Raw genomic sequence first — 16,909 nt, 5'->3', positions numbered from 1 at the left:
ATTTAAGTGATTCTAATGAATATGAACTGATATCATCTGATTTTAAAATTCTGCTTAAAACTAAATTTTTTTCTGAAAAGCACTGACTTGCCAGAAAAATATCTATTTTTGTGGCTTTCTTTTCACTCTATGGATAATTTAATGAGTTGCCTATTTTAATTTTACAACTGCTACCTCAGAAGTATCTCAAATTATCTTTCTTTGGCTCGTGTCTTTCTCTGCTGATCTGCTACTGCTGTGTGTGTACGTGTGTGTGCGTGCGTGCGTCTGTGTGTGTGTGTGTGTGTGTGTGTGTGTGTGCGCGCGCGCGTGCACCCGCACGCATGCGCGCGTGTGTTTGTCTCTGTTTTCTGGTGAATTTAACAAGCAATGAATTTCTTAAATTTACATGCCATAATCCATGTAAAGAACAGAGTGTGGCACTTAATAAAAATAAATATTAACATTTACTGAGAGCTTGCTATTATTGAATCCTATGGAAAAGGGGGGGGGGGACAGTGCCTTTAAGAAGACAAAGACATTCTTAACCAATAAAAAGAAAGTTTTCTCTCCCTTTTGACTTAAGAATGGTTATACTTTCAAAAATAGGAGCTATTTCTTTCTTTCTTTCTTTTTTTTTTTTTTTCACTTTGGAAGTTAAAGCTACTGCCTAAACAAGTGTGTCTTGAGGAGGACACAATGTTCCATGAAGACTAGTACTCCAAAACAGCGTGGTGCAGAGATCAGAATGTTAAATTCTTTATCCCTGTCTCCATTTTCATTTGGCAATTTTTGGAGTGTTAACTCTGAGTTTTAAAAGTTTAGGCAGGCTTTTTTTTTTTTTTTTTTTTTTTTTTACTTCTTTTCTTTCTTCCTAGTATTCTAAAGGAGTCTTATAAATAATTCTGCTATAATGCAGACTTTATTTACATTTCCTAGTAATAGTATTTTGTATGCATATAGTGCTTTGATAGCTTTTTACAGGTTTCCTTATTTGGTCTCTTCAGCAATTGTGTAGGGTAGAAGTTATCAGTCACCTTTTTACAGATGAGGAAATTCAGATTCAGAGTTTCCCAAGACCATATTGACAGTAAGATGTGAAGACTGACTCTGTCTATTTCTTCAAATTTCAAGGATTGTGCTTGTTCCTCTCCAGATCATCCTGCCTCAAATCCCACTTAGGGACTGCATGCATTATTTCCTCCTATTTTGATTTCTTTGATTAAAAAAATTATCTACAAACAGTTTCCAAAATTCTGCTATGATCTTTTCCTAAGCCATTTCACTCTCCCACAATTGTAGGATCAAAGAAGGCAGGAATCTTCATATAGCTGACATACCATCTAAGTCCCCCCAAAACCAACACAGATAATAGGAAGAGCCAATGCCAAGAAGCACTTTACTTTTACTTGTGAGTCATACAATCTGAGGTCTGGGAATGTTCTCAGAGGTCACTTAAGCCCAGCCCATATCTGATGCATGAATTCATGCTGGCTTATTTTCTTCTAAGCCTCTAGAATTTCATCCCAGTCTTGGATTTCCTGGGATCTTGCTTGTCTTGGTAGATATTCTGATACTTATGGGAATCATGAGCTTGACTGGCTATTTCCTACTTAGCCCAAAAGGTGTACTTTCTATAGAAACTCTAGTAATTTTATGCTATAATTTTATGCTGACAACCTATTATGTTTAAACTCTGCTGGAGTCTGGAGATTCAGCAATAAGGAAGACTAAGATAGGTGGAGCTCATAGTTTAGAGACATGACTAGTTCTTTAATTTGCTCTAATCCCTGGAAGGGAACAAACTGCTGGATTCTTACCTTTTCCAAGAAAACACAGTGAACCAAATTAAAAGCCTGAGTTCAAGCTTCACTCCCAACTAGTTGTCAGTAGCTGAAAAAATCAACTAGTCCTTGATCTCTATTTTCTCACACATAAAACAAGGAGGATGTTCTCAGGATAAACTCTAAATTCCAATTTAGCTCCACGTTTGAGTGATCTAACGGATAACTTTTTTTTGTGTGGAAGGTATGGCCTAAGTCACCCTAACATTTGGCGACTTACAATTTTGGGTGCCAACAGGTTTTTACCTTGTTTGTTAAGTACATTATGAGAAATCAAGGCAACTTATTTAAACCCAGCATAGAAAGAATCTACATATTGAACCTATTATTTTCTGAGAAATGATGACTTGGAGAATTTGAACAATAATCTCAAACTCCTACAGATTGTTTTTTAAAGATAGGGGATGATGAGAGAGACTCACTATCAAATTAAATACTTACTTTCTTTGTGCAAGAAGTTCTAATTTTTTAGGTCATTTCCTTTTAAAATCAAAGATATTACGTCCTGAAATTGTTTGGGCCTCATGAATAATGCATTCTATACACATGATAATAGATAATTAGATGGACCAGCTAGGAAAAACATGAAAGGGAGCTGGTAGCCCAAGGATTGCAGAAGGTGTGTGGGCATTTTGACATCCAGGAAATGCTATAGATCTGTCCTTAGCTAACTCAGCCTGGTGGAGATAATTAAGAAAAAATGTGGGTGTAGAAAGGCTGCAAGCCATTCCCTGGGATTGGCTAGCTTGCTGCAGTAGTTCAAAAACAATTGGCACAGCCACCCACACTGGACATGATTGCCCTTTGATGAGGCAGCTATTGACTTTTATAAAGATGCCATACTTAAAATAACTTCTGATGCACTAGGGATGACAGATATCATTCTTGAATTCTATTTTCGACAAATGGCAAAATATATTCCAAAGTATTAATTTAAAAATTAAAAAAAAAAAAGGAAACTTTAAAATCTAGTTTCGAAGACCCAACAGTTTAGCAACATGTGACCTCTGAATTTAACAGTTCATTCTGAAGCGAGGAGGAAACATGTGGCCTATATGAGACATTTTGGTCAGTTGTAAGCATTTTCTGGACCACCACAGGAGTTCGAAAGTACTTTGCTGATGTTTTTAACCTTTGAGTAAACGTTAAATGCACTGATTTAAAAAAAAAAAAATCCCCACACTGGGAAAAAGAAATCCATTCAATCGCCCTAAACAGCAGAAGAAACTGCTCTGAGATCTTTGTGCTCAGACTGCATGTTATAATGTTATGGAATCTAGAAATTCCTTCAGAATATGCCCAGTCCCATACTTGCCAGCACTAAAAGGAGTTGGAATTGATTTATCTCATATACAGCTTCAAGGAAAATATCAACTCTACCTACTCCCTAGGTAATAAGGTGACCGTGGGCAGAAATACCTTTATAGAAAGGCTTCATAAAGGTCTAAAGCCTTGGGACAGACACTGCAGGTGAGTGAATAGAAAGGAGAAGCATGAAGAAAATTGAGCCAGAAGGGGAAGCCAAAACAGGGTTAGTATCAAATAGGGATCTAGAAGTATCCCTCTGTGAGTGTTCCTTAAGGCCATTTGTCCAATGAGACTGATCTCCACCATCCGTGCTCATTATTCTGGTTACTTTGGTAGGAAACCATTTCTTCTGCTTTTACCTTCCTCCTTCAGGGAGGGCTTCTTTCTCCCCAGCAACTTCCATTATCAATGTTGGAAAATGGCCTTGTTATTGTTTCTCCTTAGAATATGTTGGATTAACATGAGCTTTGTAACCACTTTTGTGCCATGGACTCCACTCCTGACAGTCTGGCCAAGCCTATGTAAATAAAATAATGTTCTAAATAATAAAATTGCAAAAAAATATATAATATTACAAAGGAAGCCAATTACATTTAATACAGTTATAAAAATATATTAAGAAACAGTATATTGTGTGATATAGTAATGTGTTTTTTTAATGCACTAGATGAGATCTAACAGTATGTAGATGCTAAAATTTTGTAGTGATGAGCATCATGTCTGTAGCAACTGACCAGTGAAATGGAGGTATCTGTGATTTCTTTTGGTGACAAAGTCTGCAAGCACTACTGTGTAGCATTTCACAAACATATTTGACAACACAACACTTGTTGGGGGTTGCTTATGAGGTTAGCATAGATTCAGAAATGCTAATCTAGTCTCTTGCTCTCTTACAGTATTAGCCATTAAGTTTTTCTCCTTGGCAAAAGGAAACAGGCCTTTGGGGGAAACTTTTAAAATATACTTTTGCCATTAGACAAGTTGCCAAGTGGAGGAAGGGCCAACTGATGAGATTGTTAGGGTCTAGTGACACATTTCTATGGACCGAGTGTGCTATTACTCTAAAGTTCACCCTTAGTACCACTCTAGAAATCCATCCCTATATTGAAAAAGAGAAAAAGTTCAGACTCGGGTCACTAACTCAGTGAGCATTGCCTTGGACACCTGGTGTGACTTTACTAACCTCAACAAACTATAGAACTTCCATTTTTTGTCACTACCACACTATGGGAAACTACATGCAAATTATGATGGGCTGAGATAACATTTACTTTCCATTTTTTCAGTGCTAAATTCTTTGCTTTGCATTTGGTGATACTATTTAACCCTCAAAGCAACTCTGAGTTGGGTTATATTCTAATGGTAAAAATAAGGACAGTGGAGCTCACGGATCTTAAGTGATTCACCCAAAATTATATAGCAGATCTTAAGTGGAAAAGCTAAAATTCAAACCTAAAGTTTTCTGGTTCCAAAATCCATTGTAAAATTATGTCTCCCTACCTAATAGCTACCACCCAGATTTGATTTGGGTCTCCCATTTTCAGGTTTGCACATACATCTTGTTAAGAGATCTTCACCACATTTTTTTTTTAAATTTTTTTTTTCAACGTTTATTTATTTTTGGGACAGAGAGAGACAGAGCATGAACGGGGGAGGGTCAGAGAGAGAGGGAGACACAGAATCGGAAACAGGCTCCAGGCTCTGAGCCATCAGCCCAGAGCCTGATGCGGGGCTCGAACTCACGGACCGCGAGATCGTGACCTGGCTGAAGTCGGACGCTTAACCGACTGCGCCACCCAGGCGCCCCGTTCACCACATTCTTTGAGATGGCTGAGAATCTCAAAATTAGTGGCCACAAGTGCTGGTCTAGATTTTATTGAATATTTGCTAACTAATGACAGACTTTCAAACCACTCATTGACACCTATTCTTTTTGACGCCCCGTTTTTACAATCACAAAATGGAGACAGTGATCATACTTAGAGTTTTGTGGGGATCAAATAAATTAATGCAATCGAAATTTATTTTCACTGTAGTGAGTACTCTACATTCCCATAGTTAATTGAATCCTCACAACAATCTTTCTAGGCAAAGGTTATTATTATTATTCGTATTTTAAAGGTAAGGAAACTGAGGCATCAGTTCATTAATTAGCTGTCCTAAATTAGCAGAGACAATAAGTGGCAACGCTTGACTCAAAGCCAGGTCAGTCTCATCCCAAAGTCCTTTCTTTCACTCAGTAAACTAATCTGCAAATCCCTTAGCTGTTATTATTACAGTTGTTGTCATGTTTAAAACACTAGCAAGAAAGAGAATTTCCAGAAATAAGTATATAGTCACAGAAGAGAAAGAAGAGTATCTGGAACTCTTCACCTGCCTGTTCTTCCTTCCACTTACTTTAGTTTATTAACCCAGTGGATGATGTCTAACTCCTTTCTTAACTTATTCAGGGCAGCTCCAACTTAGCCGACTTGCAAGAGTTATTGAGTAAGAAATTTATAAATTGTTTAGATTAGGACTTAGCGTGTTTAGAAGCCATTTCATAAATTTGCCTTTTCGAACTATTAGTGGCTATAGCACTGCAGATGCTGTGATGAGACATGCCCTCTCCAAAAACACAGTGGATGACAAATATCCAAAGCTAACATGTTGTTTACAGATATGGAGAAGAAAAGGATGGACAGGCACAATCCTGAGTGTAATTACAAGGCTTACAGCCCCTGTTAGGGACTAAAATGTTTATTGGCTTTCCTTGTGCAATTCAATATTCTTCCTCCAAAGGCTCCACTCCAAACTTGGAATTTCTCTGGAAATAGCATCTCATTTGGAAGAATGCCAAAAATTGGTGTCTGGGTCCTTTGTGTCTTTGCACCAACTCAGAATTCAGAACACCAGCTCTAGAAATTGGCTGGAAGGTAGTCCAAGTAAGGCAGTTATACATGTACTTGGGCATCTTCCTGATAAAATTCATTCATCTTCCTCTTGAAAAGCAACTCCTAGAAAGGTGTGGCTTTTTTTTTTTAATGTTTATTTATTTATTTTGAGAGACAGAAAGAGAGGGATGGGGGGAAGGACAGAAAGAGGGAGAGAGAGAATCCCAAGCAGGCTCCACACTGCAAATGCAGAGCCTGACTTGGGGCTCAAACTCATGAACTATGAGATCATGACCTGAGCTGAAACCAAGAGTCAGATCCTTAACCAACTGAGCCACCCAGTCACCTCGAAAGATGTGGCTTTAAATGAGGGATTGGATACATACTGGTAAGGCTTAGCATGAGTCAGTGATATCTGCAGAACTGTCAAAATTATGTAAAGAATCAAAGACGGGGAGACCTCATCCTGCCTCTACTCTGATTTATGCAAGAAAGTATGGCCTGAACTCATAATGTATTTATTTTGTCCCTGAGCTCAGAAACCATTCCAGCAGGAAAGGATGATATTAAAGGGCATTTTAATGTGTGAAAAAGTCCACCTAAAGCCTTGTCAGAGGTAACTATATGCTATAAGAGTATGAATCCTTACCTTGGTTCAGGGCTCTAACCTGAGGGGAAATAATTAGATGAGTTTCAAGTTTAGTTTATCAAATGATATACAGTTCCTGAAAGAAGTCTGAATATAGAAGGAAAAAAAGTACCTTAAAGATCTAGTTCAGTAGTTACCTTTAGAGCACTGAAACCACCCTTTTATGCTCTTTCTGAGCTAAGGTCTGAATGTGCTGCCAGGCCTGACAGCCATGACTTACAGCCCACTGCCCTTGTTTTATTGATCAGGCAAGGGAGGTGTACCTAGTGAAGATCTCTTGCGCAACAAACGTTTCTATGAAACTTAGAGTATCCATTTGGGCTAGTGAAGTGACTTACCCAAGTTACATGGCCAGAATGTGATGAAATTTAAACTAGGACCCAAAATCTCTTGACTATTATATGGGCCTTAAAATTATATCATGTGGCAATGGTATTTCTTCTATTTTCCAATAATAAAAACATAAGAAAACAATGGATAGTCTGTAAAATTTTAATTACCTTGGTTTTCAAAATGAAGTGTTTCATATATAACTTAGATTAATTGCCAAAATATAAGCATAATTAACAAGATTGATAGCATGCCAATAAGTCCTTATTAATTTTAAGTGGATAGGACAAAAATAATTATTATTTTAAACTTCTTCAACACTCCACAGTTATTTTATGATTATTGAGACACTAGCTAAGACAAGATGAATGGAAAGTTCAAGCTTTCATTGATTTCTATATTATTCCCTGAGTTTTCATTTCTTCATTTGGTTCTAAATTCTTATCTGAGATTTGACAACAGCTTTATTTGGTTTTCAGTGACAGAATTTTTGTAGCTTTCTCCCTCTTCCCCCTAGGAAAACAAAACAAAACAAAAAATTGATTATCTCCCTTAAGTGATCAAAAATAAGAGGGGACTTCTAATATTAATTGTATTTATCAAAATCCTTAATCTTAAAAATGTTAGGAAATGTTTACTAATTTAAATTTTATATTTTTAACCCACATCATTTTCCAAAGAAATAATCTTTGTTGTTGTTGTTGTTGTTGTTGTTGTTGTTGTTTTTGGTAAGCGCTATGCCCAACATGGGGCTTGAACTCATGACCCTGAGATCAAGATTTGCATGCTCCACTGAATAAGACAGCCAGGCACCCCTTAAATAAATACTCTTTAAGGCTGTTTCTTTGTTCTTCATATGACATCCATATACATAATTCCACTTTTGTGATTAATTTCTATTATTAAGTACTGTTCTGTAGTTGTGTTCTTATAAAAATTAATTAATTGAAGGGTAAATTAGATATTTATAAATTCTTCCTAAAATGAAAAATGCAATTACATAAATAACAATAATATGAATTATCAAAAACACAATAACAAAAAGTAATATTAAAAATGCTAATTAGTCAAGCAAATAGTCAAGAATATGTCAAACTTCTATATATTTTTTGAGACAAATTGGCATCATGTAGGTTAGCATGATTCTTTTTTATGGAATTCAACTTATTTTTACTCACTTTAATTAGTTTTTGTGTGCAGATAAAATGGAAGGCAATGGAAATTTGGCTTGCAAAGTAGTTCTAAGATGATCTACATCCACAATCTGGTTGTAATGCCATAAGAATATGTTTATTATGTGAGAATGGTAATTCAAATTAGCATTCAGTATAGACATAAAGCAATGAGCAATGCAAGCTAACTTCAGTTATTTATCCTGGGAACTTTTTCTTTTTTTAAATTAAAAAGGTCAGAATATATAATAGTATTGGCTCATTCTTCCCAAGTACTCCAGGAAAACATGTCTATGAAATAAAAGATCCTCAATGCTACACATTTTACTGCATTTGGGAGAGGCATGGAATTTGGTATTAAAGTTCTGGGTCTTCATTTTTCTAATTCAGCAGAGAGGCTATCTTGAGGAAAGCTGACTGTGGTCTGAATTTGCATCCCAGAAGTATATTTAATTTGTATCATGGAATCAATGTCTGACTTCCACAATTGTATATGTAGCCATATACTCCCTTACATCACATACACTACCCACTTTTCCCAGGTCATAACTACTGTCCAGGCAGAGAAAAATGGGTTTCTTTGAGCGTAAATATAGCAATGACTGACGAAAAAAAAAAAAAAATCAATTAAGGCATCTTGGAATTTAAATGTGTGCCTCTACTTTCCCCCCATTCTTTCCCCATTCTATTCCATCTCCCTGTACTCAACGTTTATGAAACATTATATTTGTCCTGTCCATCTGCATCATCACCCTTTCTTAGATCCAACTAGACTTATCACTTCTTGGTGCCCTGCAATGATAGACCAAGGCTTAAGAAGTGCCTACTTACAGCAAACATTCTTAGCAGTCTTCATTTGGTCACAGAGTCCCTTAACAACTTCTCAAAATTATATTATGAAGGGGAAATAAATGTTCTCCTCTCCCCTTCAGTTTCTTTTTCGAGTGTTGACTTCATCCCATGTCTGGCCTAATTTCTTCTTGGGACTACTAGATTGATGTTGTAGTCACCATTGAATGCTCTAAGCATGACCTAAAGAGACAGCCGTGAGTAGTGGGAATGGTATTTCTGCTGATCCCATGCTCTTCATTTGATCTATAAAGAATGAGAAGGCCCAAAATATTTGGTCACACTGAATTGTGAGATCATAACAGAGATAGAAATGACAAGTGAATAATCAGTTAAACTTTATTCTAGGTGTCATGTAGGTTAACATGATTCTTTTTTATGGACTTCAATTTCGTTTTACTCTATTCTAATTAGGCTTTATATACAGACAAAATGAAAAGATATGGTTCAAATTAGGAGAAAGTTGAAGCTTTAAAAGTAGTGTAGTGTTTCATAGTCCTTACCCTTTGAGAGAAATTTTATCAAAATAAACATTTGAGACTATGCAAGCACTATCCCACTTTAACAGATAAAGGCCCATAACGTGGGGGTATTAAGTGGAGTACAGAAAAATCACTTGTTCTTAAACAATTTTGTTGAGAAGAAAAGAAGTAAAAACTAAAGGCCCTGTTCAAGATCTGTTTCTTTTGAGAAGTGCTTCATCTGAAAACGAAGGATAGAAGATACAGCTTTGACATGAAGGCTCATCTTTTTATGAAACACACCACTTCTGTCTCTAAGTTGCAAGGGAAGGATTTGTCAATCTAATTGAATCTCCCCTTTAGTTTTTTCCCAACAGCTGTGTTCAGATAATTCATGACTCCCATGTTTCCTGAGCCCTGGATAATTTCACACACATGTCTAGTTTGGGGCTCCACATTTTCAGAAGAATATGGAGATCTTGGAGGAGGTCCAGGGTAGACCGAGGGAAATGATTAATGGATTGGAAGTTGGAGTTTATGAAGAAAGGTTGTGAGATCTGATTTCTTGCTATGAGAAAAGTCCGAGTGGTGACTTAATAACACAAGGAGGTTAGTAAGCAGCTGTTCTCCATCTTCACTAAGGTTGGATGAAATGAAATAAGATGTAAATTGCAACAAGAACCGTAATGTGTTATAAATGGGGACTTCCAAGCACTAGAATTTTTGGATCCTTAGAAAGGTCCTCAGAAGAGAGATGTAGAATCTCCTTTATTGGTCTGTAATGGTAGGCCTATGAGCAGTGAGGAAGACAAGATAGTCTCTTAAGATCCCTTCTGTGTCGGGGCGCCTGGGTGGCGCAGTCGGTTAAGCATCTGACTTCAGCCAGGTCACGATCTAACGGTCCGTGAGTTTGAGCCCCGCGTCAGGCTCTGGGCTGATGGCTCAGGGCCTGGAGCCTGTTTCTGATTCTGTCTCTCTCTCTCTCTCTCTCTCTCTCTCTCTCTCTCTCTGCCCCTCCCCCGTTCATGCTCTGTCTCTCTCTGTCCCAAAAATAAATAAATAAATAAACGTTGAAAAAAAAATTAAAAAAAAAAAAGATCCCTTCTGTGTCTATCTTTTGATAAATCTGCCTAATCATATTTAGAAAAATTATTTGCCTGAACTATGCCTCATTTCCTTCCTACCACTACTTACATCCATGACCCCTTACCCTTTTTCTACCTTTTGTAAAATGCTGCCAACCAAGAGTAGATAGGGCACCGATCAATCATGGTGGGTCCTCCCCAGCTGCTAGGTGCCCTTCCAGTTTTGGGAACAAGTTTCTTGTCCATCGCTACTATCACCTGGCCACTGGCAGCCTGCTGATGTCATCTTTCCATACACCAAACCCATGACAAGGGAAAACAAAACCAAACATAATTTCCTACCCTTAACTAATTCTCAAGTGACCCAATGGATTAAAAGACAAATCTTATATTCCAGAATTTGAGCATCTTAAAGAGCTGAAATGTGTTTTATTCATCTTCCTTTAACATAGTTCATAGAGTTGGGGCACCTGACTGTCTCAGTCAGTGGAACATGCGACTCTTGAACTCACAGTGGTGAGTTTGAGCCCCATGTTGGATGTAGAGATTACTGAAAAAAATAAAATCTTAAAACAAAACAAAACATAGTCCATACAGCAATGTCTGGCAGTAGGTATTCAGCAAGTTTTCATCAACTGAATGAATGTAACCATGATGTGAAGATAATAAACTGAAAATGAACTAAAAGTTGAGAAAAGTCAAGAGTTTCTTAGGTTTCCAAATGATTCTGTATGCTAGACAAACCAAAAGCCTAACCCTTGGCTGCCACATGTGTAGCCCTGAGGATTGTATTCTTACCATGCCTACACTATCCTGGAGGATTTTGACAAAAGAGCCACTTGCACATCCTGCTCTGGTCCTTTGTCAAAGAGACCATTCAAGATAGGCACTGTGTAGACTCAGAATCACACAAAAACAGGCCAAATTCTTAGTGTGATTTTTTTTTTATGTGACTTTAGGAAGTTCAGTGATTTTTTTTTTAAATTATCTTTTTGTATATGTTTCTGACTTTCTCCATGAAGAATATGAAATTTAGCAGTAGAAAATCTCTCACCCCCATCATCTCACACAGCCTAAATAGTTAGGTGTCCAAAATAAGGTAATCTGTTTCTTACAATTTGATTCAACGTCCTGAAACCCTTTGGTTTAAATTTGCTAATACTTCTCATTACACTTCTCCCAATAAAACTAACAAAATACCACAGGCAGCTATCACTGTCAGTTCTAACTTGTTCTAAGTCTACAATCGCATCCTTTTTGACCATGCTTACAGAAACGTTACAATGAGTAAACCGATTTATTCTTCACTACTCAGTTTTAAATGTTCTCCAGGAAAATCTGGTAACTCATAGGGTTACGAGTTGATGACTCTCATATGTTTAGGGGTCAGTCTCAGTTATTTCATAATGGTTTTGGTGCCGTTTTTCTTGATCCAACTAAATATTATTCCCAGATGGGATTGGTTTTTGACCTTCTTGCTCTATTCTCCTAATTTTTGCCCTTCTAACATTTTCACACTGTGGTTCCTTTCTTTTGTTTGTTTGCCACTAACGGCCATGCCTGGTTACATAATTCTTTTAACAGGTGTCGGCCAATTTGGACACATCTGTTCATAAAAAGCTTACAGAGAAGAAGTATACCTCATATAAAGGTACCATCTAATGAACAGGGATATTATTTCTTCTGCAAGATTTTTCTCAGGACAGGTCTTACTCAGTAATTTGTAGGATTATTTGTGACATAGTTCAATGCTGGATTGGGCCTTTGAAAGTCATGCAGCATGACTTTGAAAATACCTTTGCCACTCTGCTAAGCAGGAGAGTTTTCTGTTTACTTATTATTTTCCCTATGCTAATTACTAAGATTTTCAGCAGTTTTTGAGGTCAATTCATTTGATTCTAGACAACTATTTTTTTTTTTTGCAAGGAGGATTGAAGGCAGGAGTAACTAGGAAACTTAAATAAACATAATTAAACATAAAATGCTTGTAATGATAGTGGAATTGACCTCAGCCAATTAAAATTATTAATAGAAAAAATATGTTGATGTCAAATCTGAGCCTACTGCCTCTGTTCCCACTTGAGTAATGAGGATTAGTTTATATTTCCTGACAAGAGTAGATGGGAATTCACATTTCTTCCTGACCTTTGTCTTTCTAGAACATTGGGTTAGAATAGAATTAGCCCATAACCAAAAATAAATAAAGATTTTAACTAATTCAAAATTAATTTTGAAGTCCCCCCCCCCAAATTAAATAGGGAGCATTTTCTTTTCAAGCTCTAGTTTTTCCTCCTTTGGGTGATTGAGAAAATGTTCAGCTCATGAACTTGGGAACTTTGTTTCTAACCTATCAATCATGTGAGAGACTAATGCTCTATATTCTCAGCATCGTCCCTGATCACAATAGGGAAATAATTTTGTAAAAAGTTTGGTCTTAGACTTCTAATACTGTCTCCATATGCTACCTGAACTAAACAAATAAAAAAATTATTCAGAATTCCATGCAACGTACCAGTACAACTTTAGTTTATCTTAGCTTCATTGTTTCTGAATGTAAGGTGTATCTTTAAGGCAAATAAGCTAGTATCATAAGTCTGATCTTTTACTTTTTCTGTAATACTGTAATCACAAATCAGAAAGTTTCAAAATGCTCAGAAATGTCAAGAGGTCTGATTCATCAAAGGGTTTATCTGAATTGGCATTTGATCTTCTTCTATTTTGAAATATTCCTGCCATTGCCATTTCTGACTCCTCTGCCTTTTCCTCAGTAAAACTGCACCACACACTGGAAAGGAGAGATACAAACATTTATTTATTCAAGGGAGAGTAGAAATAAGAAGATTGGCCACAGACACAATCAGAGTCTGTCTCGTAAAGGAGAACACTTTTTCCTTCAGCAAAATGCTGATTTGGCAATGTGAATTTAGCAGGTAGAAGATTTGCCATAATCTCTGAGCACCACTGAGAATGGTAAGATTCTTGACTCTCACTTGGTAGGTATTTTTCCCCCCGAAGGAAGCAATTTACAATTGAGCTTTAAAAGCTAAGGAAATAACTCATTTTTGAGCAAATTTACAGTTGGAAACAAAGCATGGGTTTGAAGTTAGCATAAAGCTATTTAGAAAAAAAAAAGTTTAGAGTAGAGCTCTTCCAGTGCTTTATAAAATAGTACAAGGTTTCGTTTGTATGTTTTTAAATTTATAAATCTAGCCTCTGAAATGGTTTTGCAGTATTAAAAGAAATTTTATCTGCGTTCAGACTACACCCCTGGGTTATCAATACAGAGGTACTTTGAGGTGGCCAAGCCCAGCTTCATGCCCTGGGTCCTTTATTGCTGCGGGCTAGCCTGCATGTTTCAAATGCATTAAATATTCCACAATAAACTTCATCCTCTGTGCTCTAGGGTAGTTTACATCGGTCTTGTGTTCTGTCAGGTTGATAGAAGTGCAAGCTAAATGTGTGACACTCAAAGAATATGCACATTTTTGAACAATTTGACTATTCAGCCCAGCAATTTGCAAAATACTTCCGGATAACACTTCCAAAGAACAGATAGCTTTATTTATATTGAGGTGGGGGGAGGCAGGGATATTTCTAGCTAGAGTTCCTGAGTTCATTCAAGTTTTGTCTTTGGCATTTAGCTGTGTGAATTTGGGCGAATTATTTCGTGGCACTGAGTCTCAGGTTCTTTATATATAAAATAATAATCGTTTCTGTCACTAGTCTTTACAAGCTCTAAAACAGCTAATAGAAGTGAACTCATTTTGTTAACTCTAAACCCTTAGATAAACTGAACCGAGTATATAACTCAGTTCAACCAGCACATTCTTGATAACCACAAGAGGGTCCAGGAAAGGAAACTGTTTATAAATCTTTCCCTTTCCCCAAATTAATGTTGGAGTGTTTAAGGAAATTCTTACAGCAATGAGTCTTAGCAATTATTAGGTCAACCCCTATGAGATTACAGAAAAATGTACATACACATAAAACTGCCCACCAAATTTGTTGGGGGGGGGGCTGATGGGAGATTCCTCTGACACCCATTTATGCAGCCCTTAAGAAAGTGTTTCTCAGAGTGTGACCTCAGATTTTCTGCATCCGAATTGCCTGAGGGGCTTGTTAAAATGCTAATCCCTGGACCCTGCCCCACCCCTACTAAATCACAAATTCCGGAGGAGAAATCTGCTTTTTAGTAGGCACCCAAGATGATATTTGTACACTTGCGGGAGGTCCAAGGCTTACAAATTAGGTACTGCTGTCTTGTTCCTTATTCTGTATTTTAAGGTCTTTCCCAGTAGCGTAAGAATCGTTTGAACTAATGGGAAGAAAAATCAGCTTTAAAGCAGGAACCTAGGTAGACGGTTAACAGCGTTCTTCCAATGGCAAATTGAAAATAGTCCTCAGGACCCTACCCACTTCGGTTCTCTCCAAGGGTCTTGGCTACCCGCACCCGAAAGTCTGTTTGCTCTTCGCTGGGTGGGGGAGGGGCGCGAGGAGAGGATTAACTGAGCCAATTTCCCCCTCACCCCCACCCCCACCCCCACACGTAGGTAAAAAACAGAAGGCTTTTTATTTATCTTTGCTGCCCAGGTTCATTATTAAAAGGATTGGTTTATGTGTGAAGTTTGCTAGGGAGGGAAGTGAAAACATCTGCAAAACCATGCAATGCCCTGGAACGGAACTCTTCTAATAAAAGATGTATCATTTTAAATGCGCTGAATTTTGATTCTGGTAATTCGTGCACTAGAGTGTCTATTTCGAGGCAGCGGAGGTATCATATGACACCGCACGTCAAGGCACCGTGGAGCCCTCTCGTGGACTCCCACCCACTTTCCCATTCACCGCGGAGAGGGCTGCTCGCGCTGCCGCTCCCCCTGGCGAGCTAGCATGAAATCTCCCTGCCCCTGCCGAGATCAAATGGAGCTCCTCGCTCAGGGGGTGCGAGTATTACCTCCGCCATGCAATTTCCACTATCAATAATTTAACTTCTTTGCTGCAGAACAGAAGGAGTACATACCGGGCACCAAAGACTCGCACCCCCCACTTCTTTTTAACCAAAGGGAACGTGAAAAAAATAATAGAGTCTGGGAGTTTTGGGGCCGAAGTCTTCCCCAGAGCAGCTGCCTTGATGTTTACTTTGACAAGTAGTGACTGAAAAGGTGGGTTTCTTTTCTTTCTTTCTCTTTCCGTTTTTCTCTGTTTGGTCGGCTGGAAAGCGTGTGGCTTTAGTGAGGTCTGTCATTGCCTCGGCTTCCTGGCTGGAGCAAGTAACTTGGTGTAACGTTATCTGGGGGCGTTCATTAATAAAAAATGCCGTTATTATCTTGATTGAATTCCTATTAGGCAAACTCTGGAGAGGTCAGTGCACGAACTCTGTTTAAGCCGGAGTGTTTAAGACAGCGGAGTAAACCAATAGCCCCCATGCTCCGTGCGATTTCATTGTGTGCTCGCGTTTGCAGCTCCGTCGTGCGGGAAGGTGCGGGAAGGTGTGTCTTGTGGCCGGGGAAACGCACGCCCTCTCCTGCAGAACTTGGGTGCTGGGATGGGGCGGAGGGAGTTGCCAGGGAGGGGAGCAAGACCCCGGGGACGCCCGATTTCCACTGGCTCCTTCCCGCCCCGGCGCGGACAGCCGGGGTTTCCGCGGAGGGCGCGGACGCGGGGTTCCCCCGGGCGGGGGTAGGTCGCCCCTCGAAGCGGCGGGCGCGGCGCGTGCGTCCTGCCCAGGCGACCCGGACGGGCGCGAGGTTCGCGGGGCCACGTCGCGGGACCGCAGGGACTGGGAGCGAGGGGCGCGCGGGCCCGGGGAGTCCCGGGAGTCCCGGGGGCTGAGCGGAGTGAGGAAAAGGCGCGGCGTTCCCTTTAAGCGGCCGCCCCGCACGGGTATCGGTGGCGCGGGCGAGCCGGGGGAGGGGGGCGGGGGGCGGCGCCGTTTGACCAATCGAAGCTCAACCGAAGAGCTAAATAATGTCTGACCCGAGCTCGAGGCGCAGGCTGGAGCTCCCGGTCCCCGCCGCCGCTGCCGCCGCCGCGCCCGGGCGCACCCGCCCGCTCGCCGTCCCGCGTCCCCCGTCGCGCCGCGGGCTCCCGGGCGGGGCCGAGGAGCCGGTCCGGCGCGCCCCCCGCCTCCTACTCCTCGGGAAGCTTTGATGAGACGCTTGAATTGCAGTTGCCACCGCTGCTGTGGGGCCGGCGGCCAGCGGCTCCGCGACGGGGATCGGGGCTGGGCACAGGGGCCAGGAGCGACATAACGATGTGACTCCTCCGCAAGGGACCCGTGAGCTTTGTGTGGACCCGGAGGTAGGCGAGCAGCAGGCGTGGGGCTTGGCGCGGGAGCCGCCCGTCCGCGGGGGAAAGTTGGC

The sequence above is a fragment of the Felis catus genome, chromosome D1, assembly GCF_018350175.1.
Source record: "Felis catus isolate Fca126 chromosome D1, F.catus_Fca126_mat1.0, whole genome shotgun sequence".
NCBI classification, from domain to species: Eukaryota; Metazoa; Chordata; class Mammalia; order Carnivora; family Felidae; genus Felis; species Felis catus.
Note: the sequence above shows the minus strand (reverse complement) of the source record.